Source organism: Motacilla alba, unplaced genomic scaffold (genome assembly GCF_015832195.1).
Source record: "Motacilla alba alba isolate MOTALB_02 unplaced genomic scaffold, Motacilla_alba_V1.0_pri HiC_scaffold_31, whole genome shotgun sequence".
Lineage (NCBI taxonomy): Eukaryota > Metazoa > Chordata > Aves > Passeriformes > Motacillidae > Motacilla > Motacilla alba.
In genome coordinates this window covers 2,722,554-2,748,714 of record NW_024037405.1, presented here as the reverse complement: position 1 = coordinate 2,748,714, position 26,161 = coordinate 2,722,554, and positions in this window count along the sequence as shown.

Here is a 26,161-nt window from a genome sequence, read left to right as displayed (position 1 = left end):
AGGGACAAGCTGCCACCTGTGCCAACTCGGGCTGCTTTGAGAGTGCCCACGGAGCTCTGCAAACTGAAACCAGGAACGTGGGGTGGTGAGTTTTGTTTCCCCGGGCAGAAGCATTTGTCAGTACTAGGTAGGCCCTCGGCCCTTCGGGGCCGGCTGCCTGCTCGATTTCCACGAATATCAAGATGCTGCCCAGGGACAAGCTGCCACGTGTGCCAACTAGTGCTGCTTTGAGAGTGCCCATGGAGCTCTGCAAACTGAGACCTAGCTCACGGGGTTGCGGGTTTTGATTCCCCGGGCTGAAGCCTTTGTCAGTACCAGGTAGGCCCTCGGCCCTAAGGAGCCTTCTGCCTGCTGGATTTGCACGAATATCAAGATGCCGCCCAGGGACAAGCTGCCACCTGTGCCAACTCGGGCTGCTTTGAGAGTGCCCACGAGCTCTGCAAACTGCGACGAGGACCGTGGGTTAATGAGTTTTGTTTTCCCGGGCAGAAGCCTTTGTCTGTACCAGGTAGGCCCTCTTTCCTTAAGGGTAGGCTGCTTGCTGGATTTCCAGGAATATCAAGATGCCGCCCAGGGACAAGCTGCCACCTGTGCCAACTCGTGCTGCTTTGAGAGTGCCCATGGAGCTCTGCAAAATGAGACCAGGAACGTGGGGTGGTGTGTTTTGTTTCCCCGGGCAGAAGCCTTTGTCAGTACCAGGTAGGCCCTCGGCCCTTCGGGGACGTCCGCCTGCTGGATTTGCACGAATATCAAGATGCCGCCCACGGACAAGCTGCCACCTGTGCCAACCCGGGCTGCTTTGAGAGTGCCCACGGGGTTCTTCACACAGAGACCAGGAACGTGGGGTGCTGGGTTTTGTTTCCCCGGGCAGAAGCCTTTGTCAGTACCAGGTAGGCCCTCGGCCCTTCGAGGCCCTCCGCCTGCTGGATTTCCATGAATATCAAGATGCTGCCCAGGGACAAGCTGCCGCCTGTGGCAACTAGTGCTGCTTTGAGAGTGCCCAAGGAGCTTTGCAAAGTGAGACCAGGAACGTGGGCTACTGAGTTTTGTTTTCCTGAGCAGAAGCCTTTGTCTGTACCAGGTAGGCCCTCTTTCCTTAGGGGTAGGCTACTTGCTGGATTTCCACGAATATCAAGATGCCACCCAGGGAGAAGCTGCCACCTGTGCCAACTCGGGCTGCTTTGAGAGTGCCCATGGAGCTCTGCAAACTGAGACCAGGAACGTGGGCTGGTGGGTTTTCTTTCCCTGGGCAGAAGCCTTTGTCTGTACCAGGTAGGCCCTAGGCCCTAAGGGGCCTGCTGCCTGCTGGATTTCCACGTATATCAAGATGCCGCCCAGGGACAAGCTGCCACCTGTGCCAACTTGTGCTGCTTTGAGAGTGCCCATGGAGCTCTGCAAACTGAGACCTAGATCGTGGGGTTGCGGGTTTTGATTCCCCGGGCAGAAGCCTTTGTCAGTACCAGGTAGGCCCCGGCCCTAAGGAGCCTGCTGCCTTCTGCATTTCCACGAATATCAAGATGCCGCCCAGGGACAAGCTACCACCCGTGCCAACTCGGGCTGCTTTGAGAGTGCCCACGGAGCTCTGCAAACTGCGACCAGGACCGTGGGCTACTGAGTTTTGTGTTCCCGGGCAGAAGCCTTTGTCTGTACCAGGTAGGACCTTGTTCCTTAGGGGTAGGCTGCTGTCTGGATTTCCACGAATATCAAGATGCTGCCCAGGGACAAGCTGCCACCTGTGCCAACTCAGGCTGCTTTGAGAGTACCCATGGAGCTCTGCAAACTGAGACCGAGATCGTGGGGTTCCAGGTTCTGTTTCCCCGGGCAGGAGCATTTGTCTGTACCAGGTAGGCCCTCGGCCATCCGGGGCCGTCCGCCTGCTGGATTTCCACGAATATCAAGATGCTGCCCAGGGACAAGCTGCCACCTGTGCAAACTCGGGCTGCTTGGAGAGTGCCCATGGAGCTCTGCAAACTGAGACCAGGAACGTGGGGTGGTAGGTTTTGTTTCCCTGGGCAGAAGCCTTTGTCTGTTCCAGGTAGGCCCACGGCCCTTCGGGGCCAGCTTCCTTTTGGATTTCCACAAATATCACGATGCCGCCCAGGGACAAGCTGCCACCTGGGCCAACCCGGGCTGCTTGGAGAGTGCCCACGGAGTTCTTCACACAGAGAACAGGAACGTGGGGTGGTGGGTTTTGTTTCCCCAGGCAGAGGCATTTGTCAGTACTAGGTAGGCCCTCGGCCCTTCGGGGCCGTCCACCTGCTGGATTTCCACGAATATCAAGATGCTGCCCAGGGACAAGCTGCCACCTGTGCCAACTAGTGCTGCTTTGAGAGTGCCCATGGAGCTCTGCAAAAAGAAACCCGTAACGCGGGGTGCTGAGTTTTGTTTTCCCGGGCAGAAGCCTTTGTCTGTACCAGGTAGGATCTTGTTCCTTACGGGTAGGCTGCTGTCTGGATTTCCATGAATATCAAGATGCTGCCCAGGGACAAGCTGCCACCTGTGCAAACTCGAACTGCTTTGAGAATGCCCATGGAGCTCTGCAAACTGAGACCAGGAATGTGGGGTGGTGGGTTTTGTTTCCCTGGGCAGAAGCCTTTGTCTGTTCCAGGTAGGCCCACGGCCCTTCGGGGCCAGCTTCCTTTTGGATTTCCACAAATATCAAGATGCCACCCAGGGACAAGCTGCCAGCTGTGCCAACTAGTGCTGCTTTGAGAGTGCCCATGGAGCTCTGCAAAAAGAATCCCGTAACGCGGGGTGCTGAGTTTTGTTTTCCCGGGCAGAAGCCTATGTCAGTACCAGGTAGGCCCTCGGCCCTTCGGGGCCGGCTGCCTGCTGGATTTCCACGAATATCAAGATGCCGCCCAGGGACAATCTGCCACCTGTGCCAACTAGTGCTGCTTTGAGAGTGCCCACGGAGCTCTGCAAACTGAGACCAGGAACGTGGGCTGGTGAGTTTTCTTTCCCTGGGCAGAAGCCTTTTTCTGTACCAGGTAGGCCCTCGGCCCTAAGGAGACTGCTGCCTGCTGGATTTCCACGTATATCATGATGCCGCCCAGGGACAAGCTGCCACCTGTGCCAACTAGTGCTGCTTTGAGAGTGCCCATGGAGCTCTGCAAACTGAGACCTAGCTCACGGGGTTGCGGGTTTTGATTCCCCGGGCTGAAGCCTTTGTCAGTACCAGGTAGGCCCTCGGCCCTAAGGAGCCTTCTGCCTGCTGGATTTGCACGAATATCAAGATGCCGCCCAGGGACAAGCTGTCACCTGTGCCAACTCGGGCTGCTTTGAGAGTGCCCACGAGCTCTGCAAACTGCGACGAGGACCGTGGGTTAATGAGTTTTGTTTTCCCGGGCAGAAGCCTTTGTCTGTACCAGGTAGGCCCTCTTTCCTTAAGGGTAGGCTGCTTGCTGGATTTCCAGGAATATCAAGATGCCGCCCAGGGACAAGCTGCCACCTGTGCCAACTCGTGCTGCTTTGAGAGTGCCCATGGAGCTCTGCAAAATGAGACCAGGAACGTGGGGTGGTGTGTTTTGTTTCCCCGGGCAAAAGCCTTTGTCAGTACCATGTAGGCGCTTGGCCCTTCGGGGCCGTCTGCCTGCTGGATTTCCACGAATATCAAGATGCCGCCCAGGGACAAGCTGCCACCTGTGCCAACTCGGGCTGCTTTGAGAGTGCCCACGGAGCTCTGCAAAGTGAGACCAGGAACGTGGGCTGGTGAGGTTTGTTTTCCCGGGTAGAAGCCTTTTTCAGTACCAGGTAGTCCCTCGGCCCTTCGGGGCCGTTCGCCTACTGGATTTCCACGAATATCAAGATGCTGCCCAGGGACAAGCTGCCACCCGTGCCAACTAGTGCTGCTTTGAGAGTACCCATGGAGCTCTGCAAACTGAGACCGAGATCGTGGTGATACAGGTTTCGTTTCCCCAGGCAGAAGCCTTTGTCAGTACCAGGTAGGCCCACGGCCATAGGGAGCCTGCTGCCTGCTGGATTTGCATGAATATCAAGATGCCGCCCAGGGACAAGCTGCCACCTGTGCCAACCCGGGCTGCTTGGAGAGTGCCCACGGAGTTCTTCACACTGAGACCAGGAGCGTGGGATGGTGGGTTTTGTTTCCCCAGGCCTAAGCATTTGTCAGTACTAGGTACGCCCGCGGCCCTCACGGGCCATCCGCCTGCTGGATTTCCACGAATATCAAGATGCCGCCCTGGGACAAGCTGCCACCCGTGCCAACTTGGGCTGCGTTGAGAGTGCCCATGGAGCTCTGCAAACTGCAATCAGGACCGTGGCCTATTGAGTTTTCTTTTCCCGGGCAGAAGCCTTTGTCTATACCAGGGAGGCCCTCTTTCCATAGGTGTAGGCTGCTTGCTGGATTTCCACGAATATCAAGAAGCCGCCCAGGGACAAGCTGCCACCTGTGCCAACTCGTGCTGCTTTGAGAGTGCCCATGGAGCTCTACAAACTGAGACCAGGAACGTGGGGTGGTGCGTTTTGTTTCCCTGGGCAGAAGCCTTTGTCAGTACCAGGTAGGCCCTCGGCCCTTCGGGGCCGTCCGCCTGCTGGATTTCCACGAATATCTAGAGGCTGCCCAGGGACAAGCTGCCACCTGTGCCAACTCGGGCTGCTTTTAGAGGGCCCATGGAGCTCTGCAAACAGAAACCAGGAACGTGGAGAGGTGGGTTTTGTTTCCCCGGGCAGAAGGTTGTCAGCAGCAGGTAGGCCCTCGGCCCTTCGGGGCAGGCTGGCAGCAGGATTTCCACGAATATCAGGATCCCGCCCAGGGACAAGCTGCCACCTGTGCCAACTCGGGCTGCTTTGAGAGTGCCCACGGAGCTCTGCAAACTGAGACCAGGAACGTGGGGTGCTGAGTTTTGTTTCCCCGGGCATAAGCATTTGTCAGTACCAGGTAGGCCCTCGGCCCTTCGGGGCCGTCCGCCTGCTGGATTTCCATGAATATCAAGATGCTGCCCAGGGACAAGCTGCCGCCTGTGGCAACTAGTGCTGCTTTGAGAGTGCCCAAGGAGCTTTGCAAAGTGAGACCAGGAACGTGGGCTACTGAGCTTTGTTTTCCTGAGCAGAAGCCTTTGTCTGTACCAGGTAGGCCCTCTTTCCTTAGGGGTAGGCTACTTGCTGGATTTCCACGAATATCAAGATACCACCCAGGGAGAAGCTGCCACCTGTGCCAACTCGGGCTGCTTTGAGAGTGCCCATGGAGCTCTGCAAACTGAGACCAGGAACGTGGGCTGGTGAGTTTTCTTTCCCTGGGCAGAAGCCTTTTTCTGTACTAGGTAGGCCCTCGGCCCTAAGGAGACTGCTGCCTGCTGGATTTCCACGTATATCATGATGCCGCCCAGGGACAAGCTGCCACCTGTGCCAACTTGTGCTGCTTTGGGAGTACCCATGGAGCTCTGCAAACTTAGACCTAGATCGTGGGGTTGCGGGTTTTGATTCCCCGGGCAGAAGCCTTTGTCAGTACCAGGTAGGACCCCGGCCCTAAGGAGCCTGCTGCCTTCTGCATTTCCACGAATATCAAGATGCCGCCCAGGGACAAGCTACCACCCGTGCCAACTCGGGCTGCTTTGAGAGTACCCATGGAGCTCTGCAAACTGAGACCGAGATCGTGGGGTTCCAGGTTCTGTTTCCCCGGGCAGGAGCATTTGTCTGTACCAGGTAGGCCCTCGGCCATCCGGGGCTGTCCGCCTGCTGGATTTCCACGAATATCAAGATGCTGCCCAGGAACAAGCTGCCACCTGTGCAAACCCGGGCTGCTTGGAGAGTGCCCATGGAGCTCTGCAAACTGAGACCAGGAACGTGGGGTGGTAGGTTTTTTTTCCCTGGGCAGAAGCCTTTGTCTGTTCCAGGTAGGCCCTCGGCCCTTCGGGGCCAGCTTCCTTTTGGATTTCCACAAATATCAAGATGCCGCCCAGGGACAAGCTGCCACCTGGGCCAACCCGGGCTGCTTGGAGAGTGCCCACGGAGTTCTTCACACAGAGAACAGGAACGTGGGGTGGTGGGTTTTGTTTCCCCAGGCAGAGGCATTTGTCAGTACTAGGTAGGCCCTCGGCCCTTCGGGGCTGTCCACCTGCTGGATTTCCACGAATATCAAGATGCTGCCCAGGGACAAGCTGCCACCTGTGCCAACTAGTGCTGCTTTGAGAGTGCCCATGGAGCTCTGCAAAAAGAAACCCGTAACGCGGGGTGCTGAGTTTTGTTTTCCCGGGCAGAAGCCTATGTCAGTACCAGGTAGGCCCATGGCCCTTCGGGTCCGTCTGCCTGCTGGATTTCCACGAATATCAAGATGCCGCCCAGGGACAAGCTGCCACCTGTGCCAACTAGTGCTGCTTTGAGAGTGCCCATGGAGCTCTGCAAACTGAGACCAGGAACGTGGGCTGGTGAGTTTTCTTTCCCTGGGCAGAAGCCTTTTTCAGTACCAGGTAGGCCCTCGGCCCTAAGGAGACTGCTGCCTGCTGGATTTCCACGTATATCATGATGCCGCCCAGGGACAAGCTGCCACCTGTGCCAACTCGTGCTGCTTTGGGAGTACCCATGGAGCTCTGCAAACTGAGACCAGGAACGTGGGCTGGTGAGTTTTCTTTCCCTGGGCAGAAGCCTTTTTCTGTACCAGGTAGGCCCTAGGCCCTAAGGAGACTGCTGCCTGCTGGATTTCCACGTATATCATGATGCCGCCCAGGGACAAGCTGCCAACTGTGCCAACTCGTGCTGCTTTGGGAGTACCCATGGAGCTCTGCAAACTTAGACCTAGATCGTGGGGTTGCGGGTTTTGATTCCCCGGGCAGAAGCCTTTGTCAGTACCAGGTAGGACCCCGGCCCTAAGGAGCCTGCTGCCTTCTGCATTTCCACGAATATCAAGATGCCGCCCAGGGACAAGCTACCACCCGTGCCAACTCGGGCTGCTTTGAGAGTGCCCACGGAGCTCTGCAAACTGCGACCAGGACCGTGGGGTTCTGAGTTTTGTTTTCCCGGGCAGAAGCCTTTGTCTGTACCAGGTAGGACCTTGTTCCTTAGGGGTAGGCTGCTGTCTGGATTTCCACGAATATCAAGATGCTGCCCAGGGACAAGCTGCCACCTGTGCCAACTCGGGCTGCTTTGAGAGTACCCATGGAGCTCTGCAAACTGAGACCAAGATCGTGGGGTTCCAGGTTTTGTTTCCCCGGGCAGAAGCAGTTGTCAGTACCAGATAGGCTCTCGGCCATCCGGGGCCGTCCCCCTGCTCGATTTCCACGAATATCAAGATGCTGCCCAGGGACAAGCTGCCACCTGTGCAAACTCGAACTGCTTTGAGAATGCCCATGGAGCTCTGCAAAGTGAGACCAGGAACGTGGGGTGGTGGGTTTTGTTTCCCTGGGCAGAAGCCTTTGTCAGTACCAGGTAGGCCCACGGCCCTTCGGGGCCAGCTTCCTTTTGGATTTCCACAAATATCAAGATGCCACCCAGGGACAAGCTGCCACCTGTGCCAACCCGGGCTGCTTGGAGAGTGCCCACGGAGTTCTTCACACAGAGAACAGGAACCTGGGGTGGTGGGTTTTGTTTCCCCAGGCAGAAGCATTTGTCAGTACTAGGTAGGCCCTCGGCCCTTCGGGGCCGTCCGCCTGCTGGATTTCCACGAATATCAAGATGCCGCCCAGGGACAAGCTGCCAGCTGTGCCAACTAGTGCTGCTTTGAGAGTGCCCATGGAGCTCTGCAAAAAGAAACCCGTAACGCGGGGTGCTGAGTTTTGTTTTCCCGGGCAGAAGCCTTTGTCAGTACCAGGTAGGCCCATGGACCTTCGGGTCCGTCTGCCTGCTGGATTTCCACGAATATCTAGAGGCTGCCCAGGGACAAGCTGCCACCTGTGCCAACTCGGTCTGCTTTTAGAGGGCCCATGGAGCTCTGCAAACAGAAACCAGGAACGTGGAGAGGTGGGTTTTGTTTCCCCGGGCAGAAGGTTGTCAGCAGCAGGTAGGCCCTCGGCCCTTCGGGGCAGGCTGGCAGCAGGATTTCCACGAATATCAGGATCCCGCCCAGGGACAAGCTGCCACCTGTGCCAACTCGGGCTGCTTTGAGAGTGCCCACGGAGCTCTGCAAACTGAGACCAGGAACGTGGGGTGCTGAGTTTTGTTTCCCCGGGCATAAGCATTTGTCAGTACCAGGTAGGCCCTCGGCCCTTCGGGGCCGTCCGCCTGCTGGATTTCCATGAATATCAAGATGCTGCCCAGGGACAAGCTGCCGCCTGTGGCAACTAGTGCTGCTTTGAGAGTGCCCAAGGAGCTTTGCAAAGTGAGACCAGGAACGTGGGCTACTGAGTTTTGTTTTCCTGAGCAGAAGCCTTTGTCAGTACCAGGTAGGCCCTCTTTCCTTAGGGGTAGGCTACTTGCTGGATTTCCACGAATATCAAGATGCCGCCCAGGGACAAGCTGCCACCTGTGCCAACTCGGGCTGCTTTGAGAGTGCCCATGGAGCTCTGCAAACTGAGACCAGGAACGTGGGCTGGTGAGTTTTCTTTCCCTGGGCAGAAGCCTTTTTCTGTACCAGGTAGGCCCTCGGCCCTAAGGAGACTGCTGCCTGCTGGATTTCCACGAATATCATGATGCCGCCCAGGGACAAGCTGCCACCTGTGCCAACTCGTGCTGCTTTTGGAGTACCCATGGAGCTCTGCAAACTTAGACCTAGATCGTGGGGTTGCGGGTTTTGATTCCCCGGGCAGAAGCCTTTGTCAGTACCAGGTAGGACCCCGGCCCTAAGGAGCCTGCTGCCTTCTGCATTTCCACGAATATCAAGATGCCGCCCAGGGACAAGCTACCACCCGTGCCAACTCGGGCTGCTTTGAGAGTGCCCATGGAGCTCTGCAAACTGAGACAAGGATCGTGGGGTTCTGAGTTTTGTTTTCCCGGGCAGAAGCCTTTGTCTGTACCAGGTAGGCCCTCGGCCCTTAGGGGCTGCTGCCTGCTGGATTTGCACGAATATCAAGATGCTGCCCAGGGACAAGCTGCCACCTGTGCAAACCCGGGCTGCTTGGAGAGTGCCCATGGAGCTCTGCAAACTGAGACCAGGAACGTGGGGTGGTAGGTTTTTTTTCCCTGGGCAGAAGCCTTTGTCTGTTCCAGGTAGGCCCTCGGCCCTTCGGGGCCAGCTTCCTTTTGGATTTCCACAAATATCAAGATGCCGCCCAGGGACAAGCTGCCACCTGTGCCAACCCGGGCTGCTTGGAGAGTGCCCACGGAGTTCTTCACACAGAGAACAGGAACGTGGGGTGGTGGGTTTTGTTTCCCCAGGCAGAGGCATTTGTCAGTACTAGGTAGGCCCTCGGCCCTTCGGGGCTGTCCGCCTGCTGGATTTCCACGAATATCAAGATGCTGCCCAGGGACAAGCTGCCACCTGTGCCAACTAGTGCTGCTTTGAGAGTGCCCATGGAGCTCTGCAAAAAGAAACCCGTAACGCGGGGTGCTGAGTTTTGTTTTCCCGGGCAGAAGCCTTTGTCAGTACCAGGTAGGCCCATGGCCCTTCGGGTCCGTCTGCCTGCTGGATTTCCACGAATATCAAGATGCCGCCCAGGGACAAGCTGCCACCTGTGCCAACTCGGGCTGCTTTGAGAGTGCCCACGGAGCTCTGCAAACTGAGACCAGGAACGTGGGCTGGTGAGTTTTCTTTCCCTGGGCAGAAGCCTTTTTCAGTACCAGGTAGGCCCTCGGCCCTAAGGAGACTGCTGCCTGCTGGATTTCCACGTATATCATGATGCCGCCCAGGGACAAGCTGCCAACTGTGCCAACTCGTGCTGCTTTGGGAGTACCCATGGAGCTCTGCAAACTTAGACCTAGATCGTGGGGTTGCGGGTTTTGATTCCCCGGGCAGAAGCCTTTGTCAGTACCAGGTAGGACCCCGGCCCTAAGGAGCCTGCTGCCTTCTGCATTTCCACGAATATCAAGATGCCGCCCAGGGACAAGCTACCACCCGTGCCAACTCGGGCTGCTTTGAGAGTGCCCACGGAGCTCTGCAAACTGCGACCAGGACCGTGGGGTTCTGAGTTTTGTTTTCCCGGGCAGAAGCCTTTGTCTGTACCAGGTAGGACCTTGTTCCTTAGGGGTAGGCTGCTGTCTGGATTTCCACGAATATCAAGATGCTGCCCAGGGACAAGCTGCCACCTGTGCCAACTCGGGCTGCTTTGAGAGTACCCATGGAGCTCTGCAAACTGAGACCAAGATCGTGGGGTTCCAGGTTTTGTTTCCCCGGGCAGAAGCATTTGTCAGTACCAGATAGGCTCTCGGCCATCCGGGGCCGTCCGCCTGCTGGATTTCCACGAATATCAAGATGCTGCCCAGGGACAAGCTGCCACCTGTGCAAACTCGTGCTGCTTTGAGAGTGCCCATGGAGCTCTGCAAAGTGAGACCAGGAACGTGGGGTGGTGGGTTTTGTTTCCCTGGGCAGAAGCCTTTGTCAGTACCAGGTAGGCCCACGGCCCTTCGGGGCCAGCTTCCTTTTGGATTTCCACAAATATCAAGATGCCGCCCAGGGACAAGCTGCCACCTGTGCCAATTCGGGCTGCTTTGAGAGTGCCCACGGAGTTCTTCACACAGAGAACAGGAACCGTGGGGTGGTGGGTTTTGTTTCCCCAGGCAGAAGCATTTGTCAGTACTAGGTAGGCCCTCGGCCCTTCGGGGCCGTCCGCCTGCTGGATTTCCACGAATATCAAGATGCCGCCCAGGGACAAGCTGCCACCTGTGCCAACTAGTGCTGCTTTGAGAGTGCCCATGGAGCTCTGCAAAAAGAAACCCGTAACGTGGGGTGCTGAGTTTTGTTTTCCCGGGCAGAAGCCTTTGTCAGTACCAGGTAGGCCCATGGCCCTTCGGGTCCGTCTGCCTGCTGGATTTCCACGAATATCAAGATGCCGCCCAGGGACAAGCTGCCACCTGTGCCAACTCGGGCTGCTTTGAGAGTGCCCACGGAGCTCTGCAAACTGAGACCAGGAACGTGGGCTGGTGAGTTTTCTTTCCCTGGGCAGAAGCCTTTTTCTGTACCAGGTAGGCCCTCGGCCCTAAGGAGACTGCTGCCTGCTGGATTTCCACGTATATCATGATGCCGCCCAGGGACAAGCTGCCACCTGTGCCAACTCGTGCTGCTTTTGAGAGTACCCATGGAGCTCTGCAAACTTAGACCTAGATCGTGGGGTTGCGGGTTTTGATTCCCCGGGCAGAAGCCTTTGTCAGTACCAGGTGGGACCCCGGCCCTAAGGAGCCTGCTGCCTTCTGCATTTCCACGAATATCAAGATGCCGCCCAGGGACAAGCTGCCACCTGTGCCAACTCGGGCTGCTTTGAGAGTGCCCACGGAGCTCTGCAAACTGCGACAAGGAACGTGGGGTTCTGAGTTTTGTTTTCCCGGGCAGAAGCCTTTGTCTGTACCAGGTAGGACCTTGGCCCTTCGGGGTAGGCTGCTGCTGGATTTCCACGAATATCAAGATGCTGCCCAGGGACAAGCTGCCACCTGTGCCAACTCGGGCTGCTTGGAGAGTGCCCACGGAGTTTTTCACACAGAGAACAGGAACCTGGGGTGGTGGGTTTTGTTTCCCCGGGCAGAAGCATTTGTCAGTATTAGGTAGGCACTCGGCCCTTCGGGGCCGTCCGCCTGCTGGATTTCCACGAATATCAAGATGCTGCCCAGGGACAAGATGCCACCTGTGCCAACTAGTGCTGCTTTGAGAGTGCCCATGGAGCTCTGCAAACTGAGATCCAGTAACGTGGGGTGCTGAGTTTTGTTTTCCCGGGCAGAAGCCTTTGTCACTACCAGGTAGGCCCTCGGCCCTTAGGGGTAGGCTGCCTGCTGGATTTCCACGAATATCAAGATGCCGCCCAGGGACAAGCTGCCACTTGTGCCAATTCGGGCTGCTTTGATAGTGCCCACGGAGTTCTGCACTGAGACCAGGAACGTGGGGCTGGGGTTTTGTTTCCCCAGGCAGAAGCCTTTGTCAGTACTAGGTAGGCCCTCGGCCCTTCGGGGCCGTCCGCCTGCTGGATTTTCACGAATATCAAGATGCTGCCCAGGGACAAGCTGCCACCTGTGCCAACTCGGGCTGCTTTGAGAGTGCCCATGGAGCTCTGCAAACTGAGACCAGGAACGTGGAGAGGTGGGTTTTGTTTCCCCGGGCAGAAGCCTTTGTCAGTAGCAGCTAGGCCCTCGGCCCTTCGGGGCAGGCTGCCTGCTGGATTTCCACGAATATCAAGATGCTGCCCAGGGACAAGCTGCCACCTGTGCCAACTCGGGCTGCTTTGAGAGTGCCCATGGAGCTCTGCAAACTGAGACCAGGAACGTGGTTTGGTGGGTTTTGTTTCCCCAAGCAGAAGCATTTGTCAGTACTAGGTACGCCCGCGGCCCTCACGGGCCATCCGCCTGCTGGATTTCCACGAATATCCAAATGCCGGTCTGGGACAAACTGCCACCCGTGCCAACTTGGGCTGCTTTGAGAGTGCCCATGGAGCTCTGCAAACTGCAATCAAGACCGTGGGCTATTGAGTTTTCTTTTCCCGGGCAGAAGCCTTTGTCTATACCAGGGAGGCCCTCTTTCCTTAGGGGTAGGCTGCTTGCTGGATTTCCACGAATATCAAGAAGCCGCCGAGGGACAAGCTGCCACCTGTGCCAACTAGTGCTGTTTTGAGAGTGCCCATGGAGCTCTGCAAACAGAAACCAGGAACGTGGGGTTCTGAGTTTTGTTTTCCCGGGGCAGAAGTATTTGTCCGTACCAGGTAGGCCCTTGCCATTAGGGGCAGGCTGGCTCTTGGATTTCCACGAATATCAAGATGCTGCCCAGGGACAAGCTGCCACCTGTGCCAACTCGTGCTGCTTTGAGAGTGCCCATGGAGCGCTACAAACTGAGACCAGGATCGTGGGGTGGTGCGTTTTGTTTCCCTGGGCAGAAGCCTTTGTCTGTACCAGGTAGGCCCTCGGCCCTTCGGGGCCGTCCGCCTGCTGGATTTCCACGAATATCAAGATGCTGCCCAGGGACAAGCTGCCACCTGTGCCAACTCGGGCTGCTTTGAGAGTGCCCATGGAGCTCTGCAAACTGAGACCAGGAACGTGGAGTGGTGGGTTTTGTTTCTCCGGGCAGAAGGTTGTCAGCAGCAGGTAGGCCCTCGGCCCTTCGGGGCAGGCTGGCAGCAGGATTTCCACGAATATCAGGATCCCGCCCAGGGACAAGCTGCCACCTGTGCCAACTCGGGCTGCTTTGAGAGTGCCCACGGAGCTCTGCAAACTGCGATCAGGACCGTGGGCTACAGAGTTTTGTTTCCCCGGGCAGAAGCATTTGTCAGTACCAGGTAGGCCCTCGGCCCTTAGGGGCCGTCCGCCTGCTGGATTTCCACGAATATCAAGATGCCGCCCAGGGACAAGCTGCCACCTGTGCCAACTCGGGCTGCTTTGAGAGTGCCCATGGAGCTCTGAAAACTGAGACCAGGAACGTGGGGTTGTGGGTTTTGTTTTCACGGGCAGAAGCCTTTGTCACTACCAGGTAGGCCCTCGGCCCTAAGGAGCCTGCTCCCTGCTGGATTTGCACGAATATCAAGATGCCGCCCAGGGACAAGCTGCCACCCGTGCCAACTCTGGGTGCTTTGAGAGTGCCCACGGAGCTCTGCAAACTGCGATCAGGACCGTGGGCTACTGAGTTTTCTTTTCCCGGGCAGAAGCCTTTGTCTATACCAGGGAGGCCCTCTTTCCTTAGCGGTAGGCTGGCAGCAGGATTTCCCCGAATATCAGGATCCCGCCCAGGGACAAGCTGCCACCTGTGGCAACTCAGGCTGCTTTGAGAGTGCCCATGGAGCTCTCCAAACTGAGACCAGGCACGTGGGGTGTTGGGTTTTGTTTTCCCGGGCAGAAGCCTTTGTCAGTCCCAGGTAGGCCCATGACCCTTCGGGGCCGGCTGCCGTCTGGATTTCCACGAATATCAAGATGCCGCCCAGGGACAAGCTGCCACCTGTGCCAACTCGGGCTGCTTTGAGAGTGCCCACGGAGCTCTGCAAACTGAAACCAGGAACGTGGGCTGGTGAGTTTTCTTTCCCCGGGCAGAAGCCTTTGTCAGTACCAGGTAGGCCCTCGGCCCTTCGGGGCCGTCCGCCTGCTGGATTTCCACGAATATCAAGATGCCGCCCAGGGACAAGCTGCCACCTGTGCCAACACGGGCTGCTTGGAGAGCGCCCACGGAGTTCTTCACACAGAGAACAGGAACGTGGAGAGGTGGGTTTTGTTTCCCCGGGCAGAAGCATTTGTCAGTACTAGGTAGGCCCTCGGCCCTTCGGGGCCGGCTCCCTGCTCGATTTCCACCAATATCAAGATGCTGCCCAGGGACAAGCTGCCACGTGTGCCAACTAGTGCTGCTTTGAGAGTGCCCATGGAGCTCTGCAAACTGAGACCTAGTTCGTGGGGTTGCGGGTTTTGATTCCCCGGGCTGAAGCCTTTGTCAGTACCAGGTAGGCCCTCGGCCTTAAGGAGCCTTCTGCCTGCTGGATTTCCACGAATATCAAGATGCCGCCCAGGGACAAGCTGCCACTTGTGCCAACTCGGGCTGCTTTGAGAGTGCCCACGAGCTCTGCAAACTGAGACCAGGAATGTGGGCTGGTGAGTTTTGTTTTCCGGGGAAGAAGCCTTTGTCTGTCTCAGGTAGGCCCTCTTTCCTTAGAGGTAAGCTGCTTGCTGGATTTCCAGGAATATCAAGATGCCGCCCAGGGACAAGCTGCCACCCGTGCCAACTAGTGCTGCTTTGAGAGTACCCATGGAGCTCTGCAAACTGAGACCGAGATCGTGGTGATACAGGTTTCGTTTCCCCAGGCAGAAGCCTTTGTCAGTACCAGGTAGGCCCTCGGCCCTAAGGAGCCTGCTGCCTGCTGGATTTGCACGAATATCAAGATGCCGCCCAGGGACAAGCTGCCACCTGTGCCAACCCGGGCTGCTCTGAGAGTGCCCACGGAGTTCTTCACACTGAGACTAGGAGCGTGGGATGGTGGGTTTTGTTTCCCCAGGCAGAAGCATTTGTCAGCACTAGGTACGCCCGCGGCCCTCACGGGCCATCCGCCTGCTGGATTTCCACGAATATCAAGATGCCGCCCTGGGACAAGCTGCCACCCGTGCCAACTCGGGCTGCTTTGAGAGTGCCCATGGAGCACTGCAAACTGCAATCAGGACCGTGGGCTATTGAGTTTTCTTTTCCCGGGCAGAAGCCTTTGTCTATACCAGGGAGGCCCTCTTTCCTTAGGGGTAGGCTGCTTGCTGGATTTCCACGAATATCAAGAAGCCGCCCAGGGACAAGCTGCCACCTGTGCCAACTAGTGCTGTTTTGAGAGTGCCCATGCAGCTCTGCAAACAGAAACCAGGAACGTGGGGTTCTGAGTTTTGTTTTCCCGGGGCAGAAGTATTTGTCAGTACCAGGTAGGCTCTCGGCCCTAGGGAGCCTGCTGCCTGCTGGATTTGCACGAATATCAAGATGCCGCCCAGGGACAAGCTGCCACCTGTGCCAACTCTGGCTGCTTTGAGAGTGCCCACGGAGTTCTTCGCACTGAGACCAGGAGCATGGGGTGGTGGGTTTCTTTCCCCAGGCAGAAGCCTTTGTCAGTACTAGGTAGGCCCTCGGCCCTTACGGGCCATCCGCCTGCTGTATTTCCACGAATATCAAGATGCTGCGCAGGGACAAGCTGCCACCTGTGGCAACTCGGGCTGCTTTGAGAGTTCCCATGGAGCACTGCAAACTGAGACCAGGAATGTGGGCTGGTGAGTTTTGTTTTCCCGGGCAGAAGCCTTTGTCTGTACCAGGTAGGCCCTTGTTCCTTAGGGGCAGGCTGTCTCCTGGATTTCCACGAATATCAAGATGCTGCCCAGGGACAAGCTGCCACCTGTGCCAACCCGGGCTGCTTTGAGAGTGCCCACGGAGCTCTTCACACTGAGACCAGGAGCGTGGGATGGTGGGTTTTGTTTCCCCAGGCAGAAGCATTTGTCTGTACTAGGTACGCCCGCGGCCCTCACGGGCCATCCGCCTGCTGGATTTCCACGAATATCAAGATGCCGCCCTGGGACAAACTGCCACCCGTGCCAACTCGGGCTGCTTTGAGAGTGCCCATGGAGCTCTGCAAACTGAGACCAGGACCGTAGGCTATTGAGTTTTCTTTTCCCGGGCAGAAGCCTTTGTCTAAACCAGGGAGGCCCTCTTTCCTTAGGGGTAGGCTGCTTGCTGGATTTCCACGAATATCAAGAAGCCGCCCAGGGACAAGCTGCCACCTGTGCCAACTAGTGCTGTTTTGAGAGTGCCCATGGAGCTCTGCAAACAGAAACCAGGAACGTAGGGTTCTGAGTTTTGTTTTCCCGGGGCAGAAGTATTTGTCCGTACCAGGTAGGCCCTTGGCCATTCGGGGCAGGCTGGCAGAACGATTTGCACGAATATCAAGATGCCGCGCAGGGACAAGCTGCCACCTGTGTCAACTCGTGCTGCTTTGAGAGTGCCCATGGAGCTCTACAAACTGAGACCAGGAACGTGGGGTGGTGCGTTTTGTTTCCCTGGGCAGAAGCCTTTGTCATTACCAGGTAGGCCCTCGGCCCTTCGAGGCCGTCCGCCTGCTGGATTTCCACGAATATCTAGAGGCTGCCCAGGGACAAGCTGCCACCTGTGCCAACTCGGGCTGCTTTGAGAGTGCCCATGGAGCTCTGCAAACAGAAACCCGGAACGTGGAGTGGTGGGTTTTGTTTCCCTGGGCAGAAGATTTGTCAGCAGCAGGTAGGCACTCGGCCCTTCGGGGCAGGCTGGCAGCAGGATTTCCACGAATATCAGGATCCCGCCCAGGGACAAGCTGCCACCTGTGCCAACTCGGGCTGCTTTGATAGTGCCCACGGAGCTCTGCAAACAGAAACCAGGAACGTGGGGTGCTGAGTTTTGTTTTCCCGGGGCATAAGCATTTGTCAGTACCAGGTAGGCCCTCGGCCGTTCGGGGCCGTCCGCCTGCTGGATTTCCAGGAATATCAAGATGCTGCGCAGGGACAAGCTGCCACCTGTGCCAACTAGTGCTGCTTTGAGAGTGCCCATGGAGCTCTGCAAAAAGAAACCAGGAACGTGGGGTTGTGGGTTTTGTTTTCCCGGGCAGAAGCCTTTGTCAGTACCAGGTAGGCTCTCGGCCCTAGGGAGCCTGCTGCCTGCTGGATTTGCACAAATATCAAGATGCTGCCCAGGGAGAAGCTGCCACCTGTGCAACTCGTGCTGCTTTGAGTGTGCCCACGGAGTTCTTCGCACTGAGACCAGGAGCATGGGGTGGTGGGTTTCTTTCCCCAGGCAGAAGCCTTTGTCAGTACTAGGTAGGCCCTCGGCCCTTACGGGCCATCCGCCTGCTGTATTTCCACGAATATCGAGATGCTGTGCAGGGACAAGCTGCCACCTGTGGCAACTCGGTCTGCTTTTAGTGTTCCCATGGAGCACTGCAAACTGAGGCCAGGAATGTGGGCTGGTGAGTTTTGTTTTCCCGGGCAGAAGCCTTTGTCTGTACCAGGTAGGCTCTCGGCCGTAAGGAGCCTGCTCCCTGCTGGATTTGCACGAATATCAAGATGCCGCCCAGGGACAAGCTGCCACATGTGCCAACTCGGGCTGCTTTGAGAGTGCCCATGGAGCTCTGCAAACTGCGATCAGGACCGTGGGCTACAGAGTTTTGTTTCCCCGGGCATAAGCATTTGTCAGTACCAGGTAGGCCCTTGTTCCTTAGGGGCAGGCTGTCTCCTGTATTTCCACGAATATCAAGATGCTGCCCAGGGACAAGCTGCCAGCTGTGCCAACTCGGGCTGCTTTGAGAGTGCCCTCGGAGTTCTTCACACTGAGAACAGGAACGTGGGCTGGTGGGTTTTGTTTCCCCGGGCAGAAGCATTTGTCAGTACTAGGTAGGCCCTAGGCCTTTAGGGGTGGGCTGCTGTCCGGATTTCCACGTATATCAAGATGCCGCCCAGGGACAAGCTGCCACCTGTGCCAACTAGTGCTGCTTTGAGATTGCCCATGGAGCTCTGCAAACTGAGACCAGGACCGTGGGCTGTTGAATTTTGTTTTCCCGGGCCGAAGTCCTTGTCAGTACCAGGTAGACCCTTGTTCCTTAGGGGTAGGCTGGCTGCTGGATTTCCACGAATATCAAGATGCCGCCCAGGGACAAGCTGCCACCTGTGCCAACTCGGGCTGCTTTGAGAGTGCCCATGGAGCTCTGCAAACTGAGACCAGGAACGTGGGGTGGTGGGTTTTGTTTCCCCGGGCAGAAGCATTTGTCAGTACCAGGTAGGCCCTCGGCCCTTCGGGGCAGGCTGCCTGCTGGATTTCCACGAATATCAAGATGCTGCCCAGGGACAAGCTGCCACCTGTGCCAACTCGGGCTGCTTTGAGCGTTCCCATGGTCCTCTGCAAACTGAGACCAGGAGCGTGGGGTGCTGAGTTTTGTTTCCCTGGGCAGAAGCATTTGTCAGTACTAGGTAGGCCCTTGGCCCTTAGGGGTGGGCTGCTGTCCGGATTTCCATGTATATCAAGATGCCGCCCAGGGACAAGCTGCCACCTGTGCCAACTAGTGCTGCTTTGAGATTTCCCATGGAGCTCTGCAAACTGAGACCAGGACCGTGGGCTGTTGAGTTTTGTTTCCCCAGGCAGAAGCATTTGTCAGTACTAGGTAGGCCCTCGGCCGTTCGGGGCAGGCTGCGTGCTGGATTTCCACGAATCTGAAGATGCTGCCCAGGGACAAGCTGCCACCTGTGGCAACTCGGGCTGCTTGGAGATTTCCCATGGAGCTCTGCAAACTGAGACCAGGACCGTGGGGTGATGAGTATTGTTTTCCTGGGCCGAAGCCTTTGTCAGGACCGGGTAGGCCCCTGTTCCTTTGGGGTAGGCTGGCTGCTGGATTTCCACGAATATCAAGATGACCCCCAGGGACAAGCTGCCACCTGTGCCAACTCGGGCTGCGTTGAGGGTGCCCATGGAGCTCTCCAAACTGAGACCAGAAACGTGGGGTGGTGGTGTTTTTTTCCTCAGGCAGAAGCATTTGTCAGTACTAGGTAGGCCCTCGGCCCTTCGGGGCAGGCTGCCTGCTGGATTTCCACGAATATCAAGATGCTGCCCAGGGACAAGCTGCCACCTGAGGCAACTCGGGCTGCTTTGAGAGTGCCCATGGAGCTCTGCAAACTGGGACCAGGAACGTGGGGTGGTGGCTTTTGTTTCCCCGGGCAGAAGCCTTTGTCAGTACCAGGTAAGCTCTTGATCCTTAGGGGTAGGCTGCCGGCTGGATGTGCACGAATATCAAGATGCCGCCTAGGGACAAGCTGCCACCTTTGCCAACTCGGGCTGCTTTGAGAGTGCCCATGGAGCTCTGCAAACTGAGACCAGGACCGTGGGGTGCTGAGTTTTTTTTTCCCGAGCAGAAGTATTTGTCAGTAATAGGTAGGCCCTCGGGTCTTTGGGGCCGGCTGCCTGCTGGATTTCCATGAATATCAAGATGCCGCGCAGGGACAAGCTGCCATCTGTGCCAACTCGGGCTGCTTTGAGAGTGCCCACGGAGTCCTTCAATTTGAGATCAGGAACGTGGGGCGGTGGGTTTTGTTTCCCTGGGCAGAAGCCTTTGTCAGGTACCAGGGAGGCCCTCGGCCCTAAGGGGTGAAGGCTGCCTGCTGGATTTCCACGAATATCAAGATGCCGCCCAGGTACAAGCTGCCACCTGTGCCAACTCGGGCTTCTTTGAGAGTGCCCATGGAGCTCTGCAAACTGAGACAAGGAACGTGTGTTGGCGAATTTTATTTCCACAGGCAGAAGCCTTTGTCAGTACCTGGTAGGCCCTTGGCCCTTAGGGGCAGGCTTGAACAAGTATTTCCACGAATATCAAGATGCCGCGCAGGGACAAGCTGCCACCTGTGCCAACTCGCGCTGCTATGAGAGTGCCCATGGAGCTCTGCAAACAGAAACCAGGAACGTGGGCTGCTGAGTTTTGTTTTCCCGGGCAGAGCCCTTTGTCAGTACCAGGTGGGCTCTTGTTCCTTAGGGGCCGTCTGCCTGCAGGATTTCCACGAATATGAAGATGCTGCCAAGGGACAAGCTGCCACCTGTGCCAACTCGTGCTGCTTTGAGAGTGCGCACAGAGCTCTGCAAACTGAGACCAGGAACGTTCGGTGGTGGGTTTTATTCCCGCGGGCAGAAGCCTTTGTCAGTACCATGTAGGCCCTCGGCTGTTCGGGGCAGGCTGGCACCAGGATTTCCACGAATATCAAGATGCCGCCCACGGACAAGCTGCCATATGTGGCAACTCGCGCTGCTTTGAGAGTGCCCATGGAGCTCTGCAAACTGAGTCCAGGAACGTGGGTTGGCGAATTCTGTTTCTGCGGGCAGAAGCCTTTATCAGTACCAGGTAGGCCCATGGCCCTAAGGGGCAGGCTGGCACAAGGATTTCCACGAATATCAAGATGCCGCGCTGGGACAAGCTGCCACCTGTGCCAACTCGCGCTGCTTTGAGAGTGCCCATGGAGCTCTGCAAACAGAAACCAGGACTGTGGAGTGCTGAGTTTTGTTTTCCCGGGCAGAGCCCTTTGTCAGTACCAGGTAGGCTCTTCTTCCTTAGGGGCAGTCTGCCTGCCTGATTTCCACGAATATCAAGATGCTGCCCAGGGACAAGCTGCCACCTGTGCCAACTTGGGCTGCTTTGAGAGTGCCCATGGAGCTCTGCAAACTGAGACCAGGAACGTGGGTTGGTGAATTTTCTTTCCCTGGGTAGAAGCATTTGTCAGTACCATGTAGGCCCTTGGTCCGTAAGGGCAGGCAGCCTGCTGGTTTCCATGAATATCAAGATGCCGCCCAGAGACAAGCTGCCACCTGTGGCAGCTCAGGCTGCTTTGAGAGTACCCACGGATCTTTTCCAACTGAGACCAGGAACGTGGGGTGGTGGGTTTTGTTTCCACAGGCAAAAGCCTTTGTCAGCGCCAGGTAGGCTCGCTCCCTTAGGGGCAGACTGGCAGAAGGATTTCCACGAATATCAAGATGACGCCCAGGGACAAGCTGCCACCTGTGCCAACTCGCGCTGCTTTGAGAGTGCCCACAGAACTCTTCAAACTGAGACAAGGAACGTGGGATGAAGGGTTTTGTTTTCCCAGGCAGAAGCATTTGTCAGTACCAGGTAGGCCTTCGGCCCTTAGGGGCAGGCTGGCACCAGGATTTCCACGAATATCAAGATGCCACGCAGGGTCAAGCTGCCACCTGTGCCAACTCGCGCTGCTTTGAGAGTGCCCATGGAGCTTTGCAAACAGAAAACAGGAACGAGGGGTGCTGAGTTTTGTTTTCCCGAGCAGAAGTATTTGTCTGTACAAGGTAGGCCCTTGTTCCTTAGGGGCAGGCTGGGAGCAGGATTTCCAGCAATATCAAGATGCTGCCCAGGGACAAGCTGCCACCTGTGCCAACTCGGGCTGCTTTGAGAGTGCCCACGGAGCTCTGCGAACTGAGACCAGGAACGTGGGTTTGTGGGTTTTGTTTCCCCAGGCAGAAGCATTTGCAGTACCAGGCAAAGCCTCGGCCCTTCGGGGAAGGCTGGCAGAAGGATTTCCACGAATATCAAGATGCCGCCCAGGGACAAGCTGCCACCTGTGCCAACTTGGGCTGCTTTGAGAGTGCCCATGGAGCACTGAAAACTGAGACCAGGAACGTGGGGTTTTGGGTTTTGTTTCCCTGGGCAGAGCCCTTTGTCAGTACTAGGTAGGCCCTCGGCCCTTCGGGGCAGACTGCCTGCTGGATTTCCACGAATATCAAGATGCCGCGCAGGGACAAGCTGCCACCTGTGCCATCTCGCGCTGCTTTGAGAGTGCCCACGGAGCTCTGCAAAATGAGACCAGGAACGTGGGGGGGTGGGTTTTGCTTCCGCGGGCAGAAGCCTTTGTCAGTACCATGTAGGCCCTTGGCCCTTCGGGGCAGGCTGGCACCCGGATTTCCATGTGTATCCAGATGCCGCTCTGGGAAAGGTGCCACCTGTGGCAACTCGCGCTGCTTTGAGAGTGCCCATGTAGCTCTGAAAACTGAGACCAGGAACGAGGGGTGGTGGGTTTTGTTTTCCCGAGAAGAATTATTTGTCAGTACTAGGTAAGCTCTTGGCCCTTCGGGGCCGTCTGCCTGCTGGATTTCCACTAATATCATGATGCCGCGCAGGGACAAGCTGCCACCTGTGCCAACTCGGGCTGCTCTGAGACTGCCCACGGAATCCATCAAACTGAGACCAGGAACGTGGGCTGGCGAATTCTGTTTCCCCGGGAAGAAGCTCTGTCAGTACCAGGTAGTCCCTCAGCCCTTCGGGGCAGGCTGGCACCAGGATTTCCAGGAATATCAAGATGCCGCGCAGGGACAAGCTGCCACCTGTGCCAACTCGGGCTGCTTTGAGAGTGCCCATGGAGCTCTGCAAACAGAAACCAGGAACGTGGGGTTATGGGTTTTGTTTTCCCGGGCAGAGCCCTTTGTCAGTACCAGGTAGGCTCTTGTTCCTTAGGGTTACGCTGCCGGCTGGATTTCCATGAATATCAAGATGCCGCCCAGGGACAAGCTGCCACCTGTGCCAACTCGTGCTGCTTAGAGAGTGCCCACGGAGTTCTTCAAACTGAGATCAGGAACATGGGTTTGTTAATTTTTTTTCCCTGGGTAGAAGCATTTGTCTGTACCAGGTCGGCCCTCGGCCGTTCGGGGCCGTCTGCCTGCTGGATTTCCACGAATATCAAGATGCTGCCCACGGAGGAGCTGCCACCTGTGCCTACTCGGGCTGCTTTGAGAGGGCCCACGGAGTTCTTCCAACTGAGACCAGGAACGTGGGGGTTTTGGGTTTTGTTTCCACGGGCAGAAGCCTTTGTCAGTACCATGTAGGCCCTCGGCCCTTCGTGGCAGGCTGGCAGCAGGATTTCCACGAATATCAAGATGCTGCCCAGGGACAAGCTGCCACCTGTGCCAACCTGGGCTGCTTTGAGAGTGCCCATGGAGCTCTGCAAACAGAAACCAGGACCGTGGGGTGCTGAGTTTTGTTTTCCCCGGCAGAAGTATTTGTCAGTACCAGGTAGGCTCTTGTTCCTTAGGGGCAGGCTGCCTGCTGGATTTCCACGAATATCAAGATGCTGCCCAGGAACAAGCTGCCACCTGTGCCAACTTGGGCTGCTTTGAGAGTGCCCATGGAGCTCTGCAAACTGAGACCAGGAACGTGGGGTGCTGAGTTTTGTTTTCCCGGGCAGAGCCCTTTGTCAGTACCAGGTAGGCCCTTGTTCCTTAGGGGCCCTCTGCCTGCTGGATTTCCCTAAATATCAAATGCCGCCCAGAGACAAGCTGCCACCTGTACCAACTCAGGCTGCTTTGAGAGTGCCCATGGAGCTCTGCAAACTGAGACCTGGAACATGGGTTGGCGAATTTTTTTTCCCCAGCAGAAGCCTTTTTCAGTACCAGTGTCATGGTTTGACACTGGCCCAATGCCAGTGCCCCCATGAAAACCCATCTTCCCTGGTGTCTGCTGTGAGATGTGATCAGAGACAGAGCAAAGCAGGCCTCCACTTGTGAACAAGACAGAAAAAAACTTTATTATCATAGAACTCCAATAAAATTAACACACAGAGCAGAATGGAAAACCTTTCAAACATTTCTCCTCCCCCCACTCAATTCTTACAGAATATCACAAAACCTTAGATCTTAATCCAGTCCATCACCCTTCAGATAATCAACACAGTCCATCTCCACCCTTCCGACAATCACTTCTCATTTCATCAAGGAGAGAAGGAGCCCTCCTTGTGCCACCACAGGTAAATCCCCGTCACTCAGCAACTACACGTCGTGACTTCTTCCTTCCATGTTCAGTGCTCTCACCACTGCACATGGACCAGAGCTGCTTTTAGGGTTTCCCCTTTCAAGGATGCCTTGCCCAGTTCCAGAAGAGAACCACAGTCTCTCACCTTTTTCGGGACACCAGTCCCCCCCAATATTTCACCCCCTGGGGCCGAGGGGTCTCACCATCATTTCATCACCTGTCGTCTCCGCTCACATCACTCCTTTGGGGCCGCCTCCCCCTACAATGCAGTCTCTGTATTACAGGAAAGGTTCTATCCATGGCTATACAAGAAAAAGTCCAGCCAAAAGACACTCCATCATCTCCTCCACCTAGGATTTTCTCAGCTTCTCCCAGTCCTTCTTCACTTGCACAACTCTGCATCACACTTCCATATTTCCTCTCATCCGTCTCTCTCCTCCTTCGACTCCCGGAGGATCAGCATTTGCCAGGTTTCCACCGTCCCACAGAAGGGTTAAAATCACAGTCTCTGCTCGTCTTGAACTCCCACACCGCTCAGCACTCTTCCCTGGTTGGCCCCCCCCCCCCTTCTCTTCCTCGGCCAGGCCAGTGCTTATCAAGTTTCAAGATAGCACTGGCACCTCTCTCCTTCTCTCTCTCTCTTGAGAAAGGGGGGCTGCCCGCTGCCTCTCTGAGTTCTTCCATCTCTGTGGGGAACTCACTCTTGACTGAACCATCGCCTCCCGTCCTCTGCCAAGGCTCCGGCCAACCTCCCTCGGCCGCATGGCTTTCCCCTCCCCCGCCCAGCCCGAAGCTGGGCAGGGGAGGTCTGACTCCTCCATCCACCGGAACCAAAAGAGAACGATTCCCTGGGAGCTCTCGCTTTTAACCCCTGTGTTCTCAGAGGCGGATCCATATCCTCAATGGTCAAACCAGGTGCCAATATCCACATCTGGGCACCTATTGGTTTGACCACTACCACCTCCCAAAAACTCATTTCCTCTCAAACCACGACAACCAGGTAGGCCCTTGGCCTTTCGGGGCAGGCTGGCAGAATGATTTCCACGAATATCAAGATGCCGCGCAGGGACAAGCTGCCACCTGTGGCAACTCGGGCTGCTTTGAGAGTGCCCATGGAGCTCTGCAAACAGAAACCAGGAAACTGGGGTGCTGAGTTTTGTTTTCCCGGGCAGAGCCCTTTGTCAGTACCAGGTAGGCTCTTGTTCCTTAGGGGCCGTCTGCCTGCTGGATTTCCACGAATATCAAGATGCTGCCCAGGGACAAGCTGCCACCTGTGCCAACTTGGGCTGTTTTGAGAGTGCCCATGGAGCTCTGCAAACTGAGACCAGGAACGTGGGTTTGTGGGTTTTGTTTCCCCAGGCAGAAGCCGTTGTCAGTACCAGGTAGGCCCTTGTTCCTTAGGGGCAGGCTGGCAGCAGGATTTCCAGGAATATCAAGATGCTGCCCAGGGACAAGCTGCCACCTGTGCCAACTCGTGCTGCTTTGAGAGTGCCCACGGAGCTCTGAAAACTGAGACCAGGAACGAGGGTTGGTGAATTTTGTTTCCCTGGGCAGAAGCATTTGTCAGTACTGTTGCCCGAACAGAGACACAAAACCCGTAAGTTTTGTGCGGTGCTTTATTGAGGGCCCGGGAGTCCGGGGACCCCAGTCCCAAATCAGAGCTCCAACGCTATTGATACATCGATCTCCTTATATACCACAGTTTGTTACAAATTTCTCTAAGTAACAGACTCCCTTCCCCAACAATTCCCTTTCTTAGCAACTGGCTTCTTGTGAAACTCACAATATACTCCTTAAGCTACAAACAAGACTATAAATCAAGTACCTATCATGATTTCCAGTACATTGTATACAGATCAACATTCTTGCTTCTCTCCGTGATTAAACATTCGTTACGGTAGCTTGAATAATACGGTTACACACTCCAAAGGTTACACCACACTTCAAACGGCTACTAATTCCTACATACTATACTTTAAAAAATTTCTACATTTAAATAATTTCCAACAGTACCAGGTAGGCCCTTGTTCCTTAGGGGCAGGCTGCTGTCTGGATTTCCACTAATATCATGACGCCACGCAGGGACAAGCTGCCACCTGTGCCAACTCGGGCTGCTTTGAGAGTGCCCACGGAATCCTTCAAACTGAAACCAGGAACGTGGGGTAGTGGGTTTTGTTTCCACAGGCAGAAGCCTTTGTCAGTACCAGGTAGGCCCTTGGCCCTTCGGGGCCGTCTGCCTGCTGGATTTCCACGAATATCAAGATGCTGCCCAGGGACAAGCTGCCACCTGTGCCAAATCGGGCTGCTTGGAGAGTTCCCATGGATCTCTGCAAACTGAGACCAGGAACGTGGGGTGGTGGGTTTTGTTTCTGCGGGAAGAAGCCTTTGTCAGT